Below are 15,441 nucleotides of genomic sequence, written 5' to 3'. Positions count from 1 at the left end.
GTCTTTCTAAAAGTTGTTGTTGCACTTATTGTTAACTCATAAATACTGTGTTCCGAAGGAGCCCAGCAACAGTTTTCAACCAGAAGAAATTCTAACCACCATACACAGATAATCAAACGATTTCAACAGATGGAATTATGCCCTTGCTGTGCCTTTTTTGTTCTGCTTCATTGTATGCTTCAGTGAGCTTTCGAGTTGATACAGTAGACTAAAGAGCAAACACTGGTTTCAAGAACGCTGGAGTCTTTTGGGTAGTGTACTTCACCTGACACACCAAAGGATCTATATGTGACTTCACCGTTCACAGTGGTTTCCTATGTTGTTTCTTGGTAATTCACTGTGAAACTCTGAAAATACCGTGTTTTCAAAGAGACCTAGCTTAGAAATTATATCAGGCAAAGCATCATTCTTTGAAACAGGAGAGAACATCACAATTTCTAGCAATTATAACAGAAGTTATTGCTTTCTCTTCCCTGTCCGGGCGGTGATGGCATTCATTGTGGGAGATAGTGACGGGTGGCATTCCCATTGAAGGCAGAAGCAGAGATAGCGATGTCTCGACATATCTTGTTTTCCGGGCAGAGTAACGCATGTACAACTGAAAGTACAGATGTAGCTCTTTGAACTGAAGATATGAGATGCTATCTGGTTCTCATGTATGTCTTTCTAAAAGTTGTTGTTGCACTTATTGTTAACTCATAAATACTGTGTTCCGAAGGCGCCCAGCAACAGTTTTCAACCAGAAGAAATTCTAACCACCATACACAGATAATGAAACGATTTCAACAGATGGAATTATGCCCTTGCTGTGCCTTTTTTGTTCTGCTTCATTGTATGCTTCAGTCAGCTTTCGAGTTGATACAGTAGACTAAAGAGCAAACACTGGTTTCAGGAACGCTGGAGTCTTTTGGGTAGTGTGTTTCACCTGACACACCAAAGGATCTATATGTGACTTCACCGTTCACAGTGGTTTCCTATGTTGTTTCTTGGTAATTCACTGTGAAACTCTGAAAATACCGTGTTTTCAAAGAGACCTAGCTTAGAAATTATATCAGGCAAAGCATCATTCTTTGAAACAGGAGAGAACATCACAATTTCTAGCAATTATAACAGAAGTTATTGCTTTCTCTTCCCTTTCCGTGCGGTGATGGCATTCATTGTGGGAGATAGTGACCGGTGGCATTCCCATTGAAGGCAGAAGCAGAGATAGCGATGTCTCGACATATCTTGTTTTCCGGGCAGAGTAACGCATGTACTACTGAAAGTACAAATGTAGCTCTTTGAACTGAAGATATTAGATGCTATCTGGTTCTCATGTATGTCTTTCTAAAAGTTGTTGTTGCACTTATTGTTAACTCATAAAGACTGTGTTCCGAAGGAGGCCAGCAACAGTTTTCAACCAGATGAAATTCTAACCACCATATACAGATAATCAAACGATTTCAACAGATGGAATTATGCCCTTGCTGTGCCGTTGTTGTTCTGCTTCATTGTGTGCTTCAGTGAGCTTTCGAGTTGATACAGTAGACTAAAGAGCAAACACTGGTTTCAAGAACGCTGGAGTCTTTTGGGTAGTGTACTTCACCTGACACACAAAAGGATCTATAGGTGACTTCACCGTTCACAGTGGTTTCCTATGTTGTTTCTTGGTAATTCACTGTGAAACTCTGAAAATACCGTGTTTTCAAAGAGACCTAGCTTAGAAATTATATCAGGCAAAGCATCATTCTTTGAAACAGGAGAGAACATCACAATTTCTAGCAATTATAACAGAAGTTATTGCTTTCTCTTCCCTGTCCGGGCGGTGATGGCATTCATTGTGGGAGATAGTGACGGGTGGCATTCCCATTGAAGGCAGAAGCAGAGATAGCGATGTCTCGACATATCTTGTTTTCCGGGCAGAGTAACGCATGTACTACTGAAAGTACAGATGTAGCTCTTTGAACTGAAGATATGAGATGCTATCTGGTTCTCATGTATGTCTTTCTAAAAGTTGTTGTTGCACTTATTGTTAACTCATAAATACTGTGTTCCGAAGGCGCCCAGCAACAGTTTTCAACCAGAAGAAATTCTAACCACCATACACAGATAATGAAACGATTTCAACAGATGGAATTATGCCCTTGCTGTGCCTTTTTTGTTCTGCTTCATTGTATGCTTCAGTGAGCTTTCGAGTTGATACAGTAGACTAAAGAGCAAACACTGGTTTCAGGAACGCTGGAGTCTTTTGGGTAGTGTGTTTCACCTGACACACCAAAGGATTTATATGTGACTTCACCGTTCCCAGTGGTTTCCTATGTTGTTTCTTGGTAATTCACTGTGAAACTCTGAAAATACCGTGTTTTCAAAGAGACCTAGCTTAGAAATTATATCAGGCAAAGCATCATTCTTTGAAACAGGAGAGAACATCACAATTTCTAGCAATTATAACAGAAGTTATTGCTTTCTCTTCCCTGTCCGGGCGGTGATGGCATTCATTGTGGGAGATAGTGACGGGTGGCATTCCCATTGAAGGCAGAAGCAGAGATAGCGATGTCTCGACATATCTTGTTTTCCGGGCAGAGTAACGCATGTACAACTGAAAGTACAGATGTAGCTCTTTGAACTGAAGATATGAGATGCTATCTGGTTCTCATGTATGTCTTTCTAAAAGTTGTTGTTGCACTTATTGTTAACTCATAAATACTGTGTTCCGAAGGCGCCCAGCAACAGTTTTCAACCAGAAGAAATTCTAACCACCATACACAGATAATCAAACGATTTCAACAGATGGAATTATGCCCTTGCTGTGCCTTTTTTGTTCTGCTTCATTGTATGCTTCAGTGAGCTTTCGAGTTGATACAGTAGACTAAAGAGCAAACACTGGTTTCAGGAACGCTGGAGTCTTTTGGGTAGTGTGTTTCACCTGACACACCAAAGGATCTATATGTGACTTCACCGTTCACAGTGGTTTCCTATGTTGTTTCTTGGTAATTCACTGTGAAACTCTGAAAATACCGTGTTTTCAAAGAGACCTAGCTTAGAAATTATATCAGGCAAAGCATCATTCTTTGAAACAGGAGAGAACATCACAATTTCTAGCAATTATAACAGAAGTTATTGCTTTCTCTTCCCTTTCCGTGCGGTGATGGCATTCATTGTGGGAGATAGTGACCGGTGGCATTCCCATTGAAGGCAGAAGCAGAGATAGCGATGTCTCGACATATCTTGTTTTCCGGGCAGAGTAACGCATGTACTACTGAAAGTACAAATGTAGCTCTTTGAACTGAAGATATTAGATGCTATCTGGTTCTCATGTATGTCTTTCTAAAAGTTGTTGTTGCACTTATTGTTAACTCATAAAGACTGTGTTCCGAAGGAGGCCAGCAACAGTTTTCAACCAGATGAAATTCTAACCACCATATACAGATAATCAAACGATTTCAACAGATGGAATTATGCCCTTGCTGTGCCGTTGTTGTTCTGCTTCATTGTGTGCTTCAGTGAGCTTTCGAGTTGATACAGTAGACTAAAGAGCAAACACTGGTTTCAAGAACGCTGGAGTCTTTTGGGTAGTGTACTTCACCTGACACACAAAAGGATCTATAGGTGACTTCACCGTTCACAGTGGTTTCCTATGTTGTTTCTTGGTAATTCACTGTGAAACTCTGAAAATACCGTGTTTTCAAAGAGACCTAGCTTAGAAATTATATCAGGCAAAGCATCATTCTTTGAAACAGGAGAGAACATCACAATTTCTAGCAATTATAACAGAAGTTATTGCTTTCTCTTCCCTGTCCGGGCGGTGATGGCATTCATTGTGGGAGATAGTGACGGGTGGCATTCCCATTGAAGGCAGAAGCAGAGATAGCGATGTCTCGACATATCTTGTTTTCCGGGCAGAGTAACGCATGTACTACTGAAAGTACAGATGTAGCTCTTTGAACTGAAGATATGAGATGCTATCTGGTTCTCATGTATGTCTTTCTAAAAGTTGTTGTTGCACTTATTGTTAACTCATAAATACTGTGTTCCGAAGGCGCCCAGCAACAGTTTTCAACCAGAAGAAATTCTAACCACCATACACAGATAATGAAACGATTTCAACAGATGGAATTATGCCCTTGCTGTGCCTTTTTTGTTCTGCTTCATTGTATGCTTCAGTGAGCTTTCGAGTTGATACAGTAGACTAAAGAGCAAACACTGGTTTCAGGAACGCTGGAGTCTTTTGGGTAGTGTGTTTCACCTGACACACCAAAGGATTTATATGTGACTTCACCGTTCCCAGTGGTTTCCTATGTTGTTTCTTGGTAATTCACTGTGAAACTCTGAAAATACCGTGTTTTCAAAGAGACCTAGCTTAGAAATTATATCAGGCAAAGCATCATTCTTTGAAACAGGAGAGAACATCACAATTTCTAGCAATTATAACAGAAGTTATTGCTTTCTCTTCCCTGTCCGGGCGGTGATGGCATTCATTGTGGGAGATAGTGACGGGTGGCATTCCCATTGAAGGCAGAAGCAGAGATAGCGATGTCTCGACATATCTTGTTTTCCGGGCAGAGTTACGCATGTACAACTGAAAGTACAGATGTAGCTCTTTGAACTGAAGATATGAGATGCTATCTGGTTCTCATGTATGTCTTTCTAAAAGTTGTTGTTGCACTTATTGTTAACTCATAAATACTGTGTTCCGAAGGCGCCCAGCAACAGTTTTCAACCAGAAGAAATTCTAACCACCATACACAGATAATCAAACGATTTCAACAGATGGAATTATGCCCTTGCTGTGCCTTTTTTGTTCTGCTTCATTGTATGCTTCAGTGAGCTTTCGAGTTGATACAGTAGACTAAAGAGCAAACACTGGTTTCAGGAACGCTGGAGTCTTTTGGGTAGTGTGTTTCACCTGACACACCAAAGGATCTATATGTGACTTCACCGTTCACAGTGGTTTCCTATGTTGTTTCTTGGTAATTCACTGTGAAACTCTGAAAATACCGTGTTTTCAAAGAGACCTAGCTTAGAAATTATATCAGGCAAAGCATCATTCTTTGAAACAGGAGAGAACATCACAATTTCTAGCAATTATAACAGAAGTTATTGCTTTCTCTTCCCTTTCCGTGCGGTGATGGCATTCATTGTGGGAGATAGTGACCGGTGGCATTCCCATTGAAGGCAGAAGCAGAGATAGCGATGTCTCGACATATCTTGTTTTCCGGGCAGAGTAACGCATGTACTACTGAAAGTACAAATGTAGCTCTTTGAACTGAAGATATTAGATGCTATCTGGTTCTCATGTATGTCTTTCTAAAAGTTGTTGTTGCACTTATTGTTAACTCATAAAGACTGTGTTCCGAAGGAGGCCAGCAACAGTTTTCAACCAGATGAAATTCTAACCACCATATACAGATAATCAAACGATTTCAACAGATGGAATTATGCCCTTGCTGTGCCGTTGTTGTTCTGCTTCATTGTGTGCTTCAGTGAGCTTTCGAGTTGATACAGTAGACTAAAGAGCAAACACTGGTTTCAAGAACGCTGGAGTCTTTTGGGTAGTGTACTTCACCTGACACACAAAAGGATCTATAGGTGACTTCACCGTTCACAGTGGTTTCCTATGTTGTTTCTTGGTAATTCACTGTGAAACTCTGAAAATACCGTGTTTTCAAAGAGACCTAGCTTAGAAATTATATCAGGCAAAGCATCATTCTTTGAAACAGGAGAGAACATCACAATTTCTAGCAATTATAACAGAAGTTATTGCTTTCTCTTCCCTGTCCGGGCGGTGATGGCATTCATTGTGGGAGATAGTGACGGGTGGCATTCCCATTGAAGGCAGAAGCAGAGATAGCGATGTCTCGACATATCTTGTTTTCCGGGCAGAGTAACGCATGTACTACTGAAAGTACAGATGTAGCTCTTTGAACTGAAGATATGAGATGCTATCTGGTTCTCATGTATGTCTTTCTAAAAGTTGTTGTTGCACTTATTGTTAACTCATAAATACTGTGTTCCGAAGGCGCCCAGCAACAGTTTTCAACCAGAAGAAATTCTAACCACCATACACAGATAATGAAACGATTTCAACAGATGGAATTATGCCCTTGCTGTGCCTTTTTTGTTCTGCTTCATTGTATGCTTCAGTGAGCTTTCGAGTTGATACAGTAGACTAAAGAGCAAACACTGGTTTCAGGAACGCTGGAGTCTTTTGGGTAGTGTGTTTCACCTGACACACCAAAGGATTTATATGTGACTTCACCGTTCCCAGTGGTTTCCTATGTTGTTTCTTGGTAATTCACTGTGAAACTCTGAAAATACCGTGTTTTCAAAGAGACCTAGCTTAGAAATTATATCAGGCAAAGCATCATTCTTTGAAACAGGAGAGAACATCACAATTTCTAGCAATTATAACAGAAGTTATTGCTTTCTCTTCCCTGTCCGGGCGGTGATGGCATTCATTGTGGGAGATAGTGACGGGTGGCATTCCCATTGAAGGCAGAAGCAGAGATAGCGATGTCTCGACATATCTTGTTTTCCGGGCAGAGTAACGCATGTACAACTGAAAGTACAGATGTAGCTCTTTGAACTGAAGATATGAGATGCTATCTGGTTCTCATGTATGTCTTTCTAAAAGTTGTTGTTGCACTTATTGTTAACTCATAAATACTGTGTTCCGAAGGCGCCCAGCAACAGTTTTCAACCAGAAGAATTTCTAACCACCATACACAGATAATAAAACGATTTCAACAGATGGAATTATGCCCTTGCTGTGCCTTTTTTGTTCTGCTTCATTGTATGCTTCAGTGAGCTTTCGAGTTGATACAGTAGACTAAAGAGCAAACACTGGTTTCAGGAACGCTGGAGTCTTTTGGGTAGTGTGTTTCACCTGACACACCAAAGGATCTATATGTGACTTCACCGTTCACAGTGGTTTCCTATGTTGTTTCTTGGTAATTCACTGTGAAACTCTGAAAATACCGTGTTTTCAAAGAGACCTAGCTTAGAAATTATATCAGGCAAAGCATCATTCTTTGAAACAGGAGAGAACATCACAATTTCTAGCAATTATAACAGAAGTTATTGCTTTCTCTTCCCTTTCCGTGCGGTGATGGCATTCATTGTGGGAGATAGTGACCGGTGGCATTCCCATTGAAGGCAGAAGCAGAGATAGCGATGTCTCGACATATCTTGTTTTCCGGGCAGAGTAACGCATGTACTACTGAAAGTACAGATGTAGCTCTTTGAACTGAAGATATTAGATGCTATCTGGTTCTCATGTATGTCTTTCTAAAAGTTGTTGTTGCACTTATTGTTAACTCATAAAGACTGTGTTCCGAAGGAGGCCAGCAACAGTTTTCAACCAGATGAAATTCTAACCACCATATACAGATAATCAAACGATTTCAACAGATGGAATTATGCCCTTGCTGTGCCGTTGTTGTTCTGCTTCATTGTATGCTTCAGTGAGCTTTCGAGTTGATACAGTAGACTAAAGAGCAAACACTGGTTTCAAGAACGCTGGAGTCTTTTGGGTAGTGTACTTCACCTGACACACAAAAGGATCTATAGGTGACTTCACCGTTCACAGTGGTTTCCTATGTTGTTTCTTGGTAATTCACTGTGAAACTCTGAAAATACCGTGTTTTCAAAGAGACCTAGCTTAGAAATTATATCAGGCAAAGCATCATTCTTTGAAACAGGAGAGAACATCACAATTTCTAGCAATTATAACAGAAGTTATTGCTTTCTCTTCCCTGTCCGTGCGGTGATGACATTCATTGTGGGAGATAGTGACCGCTGGCATTGCCATTGAAGGCAGAATCAGAGATAGCGATGTTTCGACATATCTTGTTTTCCGTGCAGAGTAACGTATGTACTACTGAAAGTACAGATGTAGCTCTTTGAACTGAAGATATGAGATGCTATCTGGTTCTCATGTATGTCTTTCTAAAAGTTGTTGTTGCACTTATTGTTAACTCATAAAGACTGTGTTCCGAAGGAGGCCAGCAACAGTTTTCAACCAGATGAAATTTTAACCACCATATACAGATAATCAAACGATTTCAACAGATGGAATTATGCCCTTGCTGTGCCGTTGTTGTTCTGCTTCATTGTATGCTTCAGTGAGCTTTCGAGTTGATACCTTAGACTAAAGAGCAAACACTGGTTTCAGGAACGCTGGAGTCTTTTGGGTAGTGTGTTTCACCTGACACAGCAAGGATTTATATGTGACTTCACCGTTCACAGTGGTTTCCTATGTTGTTTCTTGGTAATTCACTGTGAAACTCTGAAAATACCGTGTTTTCAAAGAGACCTAGCTTAGAAATTATATCAGGCAAAGGATCATTCTTTTAAACAGGAGAGAACATCACAATTTCTAGCAATTATAACAGAAGTTATTGCTTTCTCTTCCCTGTCCGGGCGGTGATGGCATTCATTGTGGGAGATAGTGACGGGTGGCATTCCCATTGAAGGCAGAAGCAGAGATAGCGATGTCTCGACATATCTTGTTTTCCGGGCAGAGTAACGCATGTACTACTGAAAGTACAGATGTAGCTCTTTGAACTGAAGATATGAGATGCTATCTGGTTCTCATGTATGTCTTTCTAAAAGTTGTTGTTGCACTTATTGTTAACTCATAAATACTGTGTTCCGAAGGCGCCCAGCAACAGTTTTCAACCAGAAGAAATTCTAACCACCATACACAGATAATGAAACGATTTCAACAGATGGAATTATGCCCTTGCTGTGCCTTTTTTGTTCTGCTTCATTGTATGCTTCAGTCAGCTTTCGAGTTGATACAGTAGACTAAAGAGCAAACACTGGTTTCAGGAACGCTGGAGTCTTTTGGGTAGTGTGTTTCACCTGACACACCAAAGGATTTATATGTGACTTCACCGTTCCCAGTGGTTTCCTATGTTGTTTCTTGGTAATTCACTGTGAAACTCTGAAAATACCGTGTTTTCAAAGAGACCTAGCTTAGAAATTATATCAGGCAAAGCATCATTCTTTGAAACAGGAGAGAACATCACAATTTCTAGCAATTATAACAGAAGTTATTGCTTTCTCTTCCCTGTCCGGGCGGTGATGGCATTCATTGTGGGAGATAGTGACGGGTGGCATTCCCATTGAAGGCAGAAGCAGAGATAGCGATGTCTCGACATATCTTGTTTTCCGGGCAGAGTAACGCATGTACAACTGAAAGTACAGATGTAGCTCTTTGAACTGAAGATATGAGATGCTATCTGGTTCTCATGTATGTCTTTCTAAAAGTTGTTGTTGCACTTATTGTTAACTCATAAATACTGTGTTCCGAAGGCGCCCAGCAACAGTTTTCAACCAGAAGAAATTCTAACCACCATACACAGATAATCAAACGATTTTAACAGATGGAATTATTCCCTTGCTGTGCCTTTTTTGTTCTGCTTCATTGTATGCTTCAGTGAGCTTTCGAGTTGATACAGTAGACTAAAGAGCAAACACTGGTTTCAGGAACGCTGGAGTCTTTTGGGTAGTGTGTTTCACCTGACACAGCAAGGATTTATATGTGACTTCACCGTTCACAGTGGTTTCCTATGTTGTTTCTTGGTAATTCACTGTGAAACTCTGAAAATACCGTGTTTTCAAAGAGACCTAGCTTAGAAATTATATCAGGCAAAGGATCATTCTTTTAAACAGGAGAGAACATCACAATTTCTAGCAATTATAACAGAAGTTATTGCTTTCTCTTCCCTGTCCGGGCGGTGATGGCATTCATTGTGGGAGATAGTGACGGGTGGCATTCCCATTGAAGGCAGAAGCAGAGATAGCGATGTCTCGACATATCTTGTTTTCCGGGCAGAGTAACGCATGTACTACTGAAAGTACAGATGTAGCTCTTTGAACTGAAGATATGAGATGCTATCTGGTTCTCATGTATGTCTTTCTAAAAGTTGTTGTTGCACTTATTGTTAACTCATAAATACTGTGTTCCGAAGGCGCCCAGCAACAGTTTTCAACCAGAAGAAATTCTAACCACCATACACAGATAATGAAACGATTTCAACAGATGGAATTATGCCCTTGCTGTGCCTTTATTGTTCTGCTTCATTGTATGCTTCAGTGAGCTTTCGAGTTGATACAGTAGACTAAAGAGCAAACACTGGTTTCAGGAACGCTGGAGTCTTTTGGGTAGTGTGTTTCACCTGACACACCAAAGGATTTATATGTGACTTCACCGTTCCCAGTGGTTTCCTATGTTGTTTCTTGGTAATTCACTGTGAAACTCTGAAAATACCGTGTTTTCAAAGAGACCTAGCTTAGAAATTATATCAGGCAAAGCATCATTCTTTGAAACAGGAGAGAACATCACAATTTCTAGCAATTATAACAGAAGTTATTGCTTTCTCTTCCCTGTCCGGGCGGTGATGGCATTCATTGTGGGAGATAGTGACGGGTGGCATTCCCATTGAAGGCAGAAGCAGAGATAGCGATGTCTCGACATATCTTGTTTTCCGGGCAGAGTAACGCATGTACAACTGAAAGTACAGATGTAGCTCTTTGAACTGAAGATATGAGATGCTATCTGGTTCTCATGTATGTCTTTCTAAAAGTTGTTGTTGCACTTATTGTTAACTCATAAATACTGTGTTCCGAAGGCGCCCAGCAACAGTTTTCAACCAGAAGAAATTCTAACCACCATACACAGATAATCAAACGATTTTAACAGATGGAATTATTCCCTTGCTGTGCCTTTTTTGTTCTGCTTCATTGTATGCTTCAGTGAGCTTTCGAGTTGATACAGTAGACTAAAGAGCAAACACTGGTTTCAGGAACGCTGGAGTCTTTTGGGTAGTGTGTTTCACCTGACACACCAAAGGATCTATATGTGACTTCACCGTTCACAGTGGTTTCCTATGTTGTTTCTTGGTAATTCACTGTGAAACTCTGAAAATACCGTGTTTTCAAAGAGACCTAGCTTAGAAATTATATCAGGCAAAGCATCATTCTTTGAAACAGGAGAGAACATCACAATTTCTAGCAATTATAACAGAAGTTATTGCTTTCTCTTCCCTTTCCGTGCGGTGATGGCATTCATTGTGGGAGATAGTGACCGGTGGCATTCCCATTGAAGGCAGAAGCAGAGATAGCGATGTCTCGACATATCTTGTTTTCCGGGCAGAGTAACGCATGTACTACTGAAAGTACAAATGTAGCTCTTTGAACTGAAGATATTAGATGCTATCTGGTTCTCATGTATGTCTTTCTAAAAGTTGTTGTTGCACTTATTGTTAACTCATAAAGACTGTGTTCCGAAGGAGGCCAGCAACAGTTTTCAACCAGATGAAATTCTAACCACCATATACAGATAATCAAACGATTTCAACAGATGGAATTATGCCCTTGCTGTGCCGTTGTTGTTCTGCTTCATTGTATGCTTCAGTGAGCTTTCGAGTTGATACAGTAGACTAAAGAGCAAACACTGGTTTCAAGAACGCTGGAGTCTTTTGGGTAGTGTACTTCACCTGACACACCAAAGGATCTATATGTGACTTCACCGTTCACAGTGGTTTCCTATGTTGTTTCTTGGTAATTCACTGTGAAACTATGAAAATACCGTGTTTTCAAAGAGACCTAGCTTAGAAATTATATCAGGCAAAGCATCATTCTTTGAAACAGGAGAGAACATCACAATTTCTAGCAATTATAACAGAAGTTATTGCTTTCTCTTCCCTGTCCGTGCGGTGATGACATTCATTGTGGGAGATAGTGACCGCTGGCATTGCCATTGAAGGCAGAATCAGAGATAGCGATGTTTCGACATATCTTGTTTTCCGTGCAGAGTAACGTATGTACTACTGAAAGTACAGATGTAGCTCTTCGAACTGAAGATATGAGATGCTATCTGGTTCTCACGTATGTCTTTCTAAAAGTTGTTGTTGCACTTATTGTTAACTCATAAAGACTGTGTTCCGAAGGAGGCCAGCAACAGTTTTCAACCAGATGAAATTCTAACCACCATATACAGATAATCAAACGATTTCAACAGATGGAATTATGCCCTTGCTGTGCCGTTGTTGTTCTGCTTCATTGTATGCTTCAGTGAGCTTTCGAGTTGATACAGTAGACTAAAGAGCAAACACTGGTTTCAAGAACGCTGGAGTCTTTTGGGTAGTGTGCTTCACCTGACACACCAAAGGATCTATATGTGACTTCACCGTTCCCAGTGGTTTCCTATGTTGTTTCTTGGTAATTCACTGTGAAACTCTGAAAATACCGTGTTTTCAAAGAGACCTAGCTTAGAAATTATATCAGGCAAAGCATCATTCTTTGAAACAGGAGAGAACATCACAATTTCTAGCAATTATAACAGAAGTTATTGCTTTCTCTTCCCTGTCCGTGCGGTGATGGCATTCATTGTGGGAGATAGTGACCGGTGGCATTGCCATTGAAGGCACAATCAGAGATAGCGATGTTTCGACATATCTTGTTTTACGTGCAGAGTAACGCATGTACTACTGAAAGTACAGATGTAGCTCTTTGAACTGAAGATATTAGATGCTATCTGGTTCTCATGTATGTCTTTCTAAAAGTTGTTGTTGCACTTATTGTTAACTCATAAATACTGTGTTCCGAAGGAGCCCAGCAACAGTTTTGAACCAGAAGAAATTCTAACCACCATACACAGATAATCAAACGATTTCAACAGATGGAATTATGCCCTTGCTGTGCCTTTTTTGTTCTGCTTCATTGTATGCTTCAGTGAGCTTTCGAGTTGATACAGTAGACTAAAGAGCAAACACTGGTTTCAGGAACGCTGGAGTCTTTTGGGTAGTGTGTTTCACCTGACACACCAAAGGATCTATATGTGACTTCACCGTTCACAGTGGTTTCCTATGTTGTTTCTTGGTAATTCACTGTGAAACTCTGAAAATACCGTGTTTTCAAAGAGACCTAGCTTAGAAATTATATCAGGCAAAGCATCATTCTTTGAAACAGGAGAGAACATCACAATTTCTAGCAATTATAACAGAAGTTATTGCTTTCTCTTCCCTTTCCGTGCGGTGATGGCATTCATTGTGGGAGATAGTGACCGGTGGCATTCCCATTGAAGGCAGAAGCAGAGATAGCGATGTCTCGACATATCTTGTTTTCCGGGCAGAGTAACGCATGTACTACTGAAAGTACAAATGTAGCTCTTTGAACTGAAGATATTAGATGCTATCTGGTTCTCATGTATGTCTTTCTAAAAGTTGTTGTTGCACTTATTGTTAACTCATAAAGACTGTGTTCCGAAGGAGGCCAGCAACAGTTTTCAACCAGATGAAATTCTAACCACCATATACAGATAATCAAACGATTTCAACAGATGGAATTATGCCCTTGCTGTGCCGTTGTTGTTCTGCTTCATTGTGTGCTTCAGTGAGCTTTCGAGTTGATACAGTAGACTAAAGAGCAAACACTGGTTTCAAGAACGCTGGAGTCTTTTGGGTAGTGTACTTCACCTGACACACAAAAGGATCTATAGGTGACTTCACCGTTCACAGTGGTTTCCTATGTTGTTTCTTGGTAATTCACTGTGAAACTCTGAAAATACCGTGTTTTCAAAGAGACCTAGCTTAGAAATTATATCAGGCAAAGCATCATTCTTTGAAACAGGAGAGAACATCACAATTTCTAGCAATTATAACAGAAGTTATTGCTTTCTCTTCCCTGTCCGGGCGGTGATGGCATTCATTGTGGGAGATAGTGACGGGTGGCATTCCCATTGAAGGCAGAAGCAGAGATAGCGATGTCTCGACATATCTTGTTTTCCGGGCAGAGTAACGCATGTACTACTGAAAGTACAGATGTAGCTCTTTGAACTGAAGATATGAGATGCTATCTGGTTCTCATGTATGTCTTTCTAAAAGTTGTTGTTGCACTTATTGTTAACTCATAAATACTGTGTTCCGAAGGCGCCCAGCAACAGTTTTCAACCAGAAGAAATTCTAACCACCATACACAGATAATGAAACGATTTCAACAGATGGAATTATGCCCTTGCTGTGCCTTTTTTGTTCTGCTTCATTGTATGCTTCAGTGAGCTTTCGAGTTGATACAGTAGACTAAAGAGCAAACACTGGTTTCAGGAACGCTGGAGTCTTTTGGGTAGTGTGTTTCACCTGACACACCAAAGGATTTATATGTGACTTCACCGTTCCCAGTGGTTTCCTATGTTGTTTCTTGGTAATTCACTGTGAAACTCTGAAAATACCGTGTTTTCAAAGAGACCTAGCTTAGAAATTATATCAGGCAAAGCATCATTCTTTGAAACAGGAGAGAACATCACAATTTCTAGCAATTATAACAGAAGTTATTGCTTTCTCTTCCCTGTCCGGGCGGTGATGGCATTCATTGTGGGAGATAGTGACGGGTGGCATTCCCATTGAAGGCAGAAGCAGAGATAGCGATGTCTCGACATATCTTGTTTTCCGGGCAGAGTAACGCATGTACAACTGAAAGTACAGATGTAGCTCTTTGAACTGAAGATATGAGATGCTATCTGGTTCTCATGTATGTCTTTCTAAAAGTTGTTGTTGCACTTATTGTTAACTCATAAATACTGTGTTCCGAAGGCGCCCAGCAACAGTTTTCAACCAGAAGAAATTCTAACCACCATACACAGATAATCAAACGATTTCAACAGATGGAATTATGCCCTTGCTGTGCCTTTTTTGTTCTGCTTCATTGTATGCTTCAGTGAGCTTTCGAGTTGATACAGTAGACTAAAGAGCAAACACTGGTTTCAGGAACGCTGGAGTCTTTTGGGTAGTGTGTTTCACCTGACACACCAAAGGATCTATATGTGACTTCACCGTTCACAGTGGTTTCCTATGTTGTTTCTTGGTAATTCACTGTGAAACTCTGAAAATACCGTGTTTTCAAAGAGACCTAGCTTAGAAATTATATCAGGCAAAGCATCATTCTTTGAAACAGGAGAGAACATCACAATTTCTAGCAATTATAACAGAAGTTATTGCTTTCTCTTCCCTTTCCGTGCGGTGATGGCATTCATTGTGGGAGATAGTGACCGGTGGCATTCCCATTGAAGGCAGAAGCAGAGATAGCGATGTCTCGACATATCTTGTTTTCCGGGCAGAGTAACGCATGTACTACTGAAAGTACAAATGTAGCTCTTTGAACTGAAGATATTAGATGCTATCTGGTTCTCATGTATGTCTTTCTAAAAGTTGTTGTTGCACTTATTGTTAACTCATAAAGACTGTGTTCCGAAGGAGGCCAGCAACAGTTTTCAACCAGATGAAATTCTAACCACCATATACAGATAATCAAACGATTTCAACAGATGGAATTATGCCCTTGCTGTGCCGTTGTTGTTCTGCTTCATTGTGTGCTTCAGTGAGCTTTCGAGTTGATACAGTAGACTAAAGAGCAAACACTGGTTTCAAGAACGCTGGAGTCTTTTGGGTAGTGTACTTC

Source organism: Furipterus horrens, unplaced genomic scaffold (genome assembly GCF_987537825.1).
Source record: "Furipterus horrens unplaced genomic scaffold, mFurHor1.1.pri manual_scaffold_18, whole genome shotgun sequence".
NCBI classification, from domain to species: Eukaryota; Metazoa; Chordata; class Mammalia; order Chiroptera; family Furipteridae; genus Furipterus; species Furipterus horrens.
Note: the sequence above shows the minus strand (reverse complement) of the source record.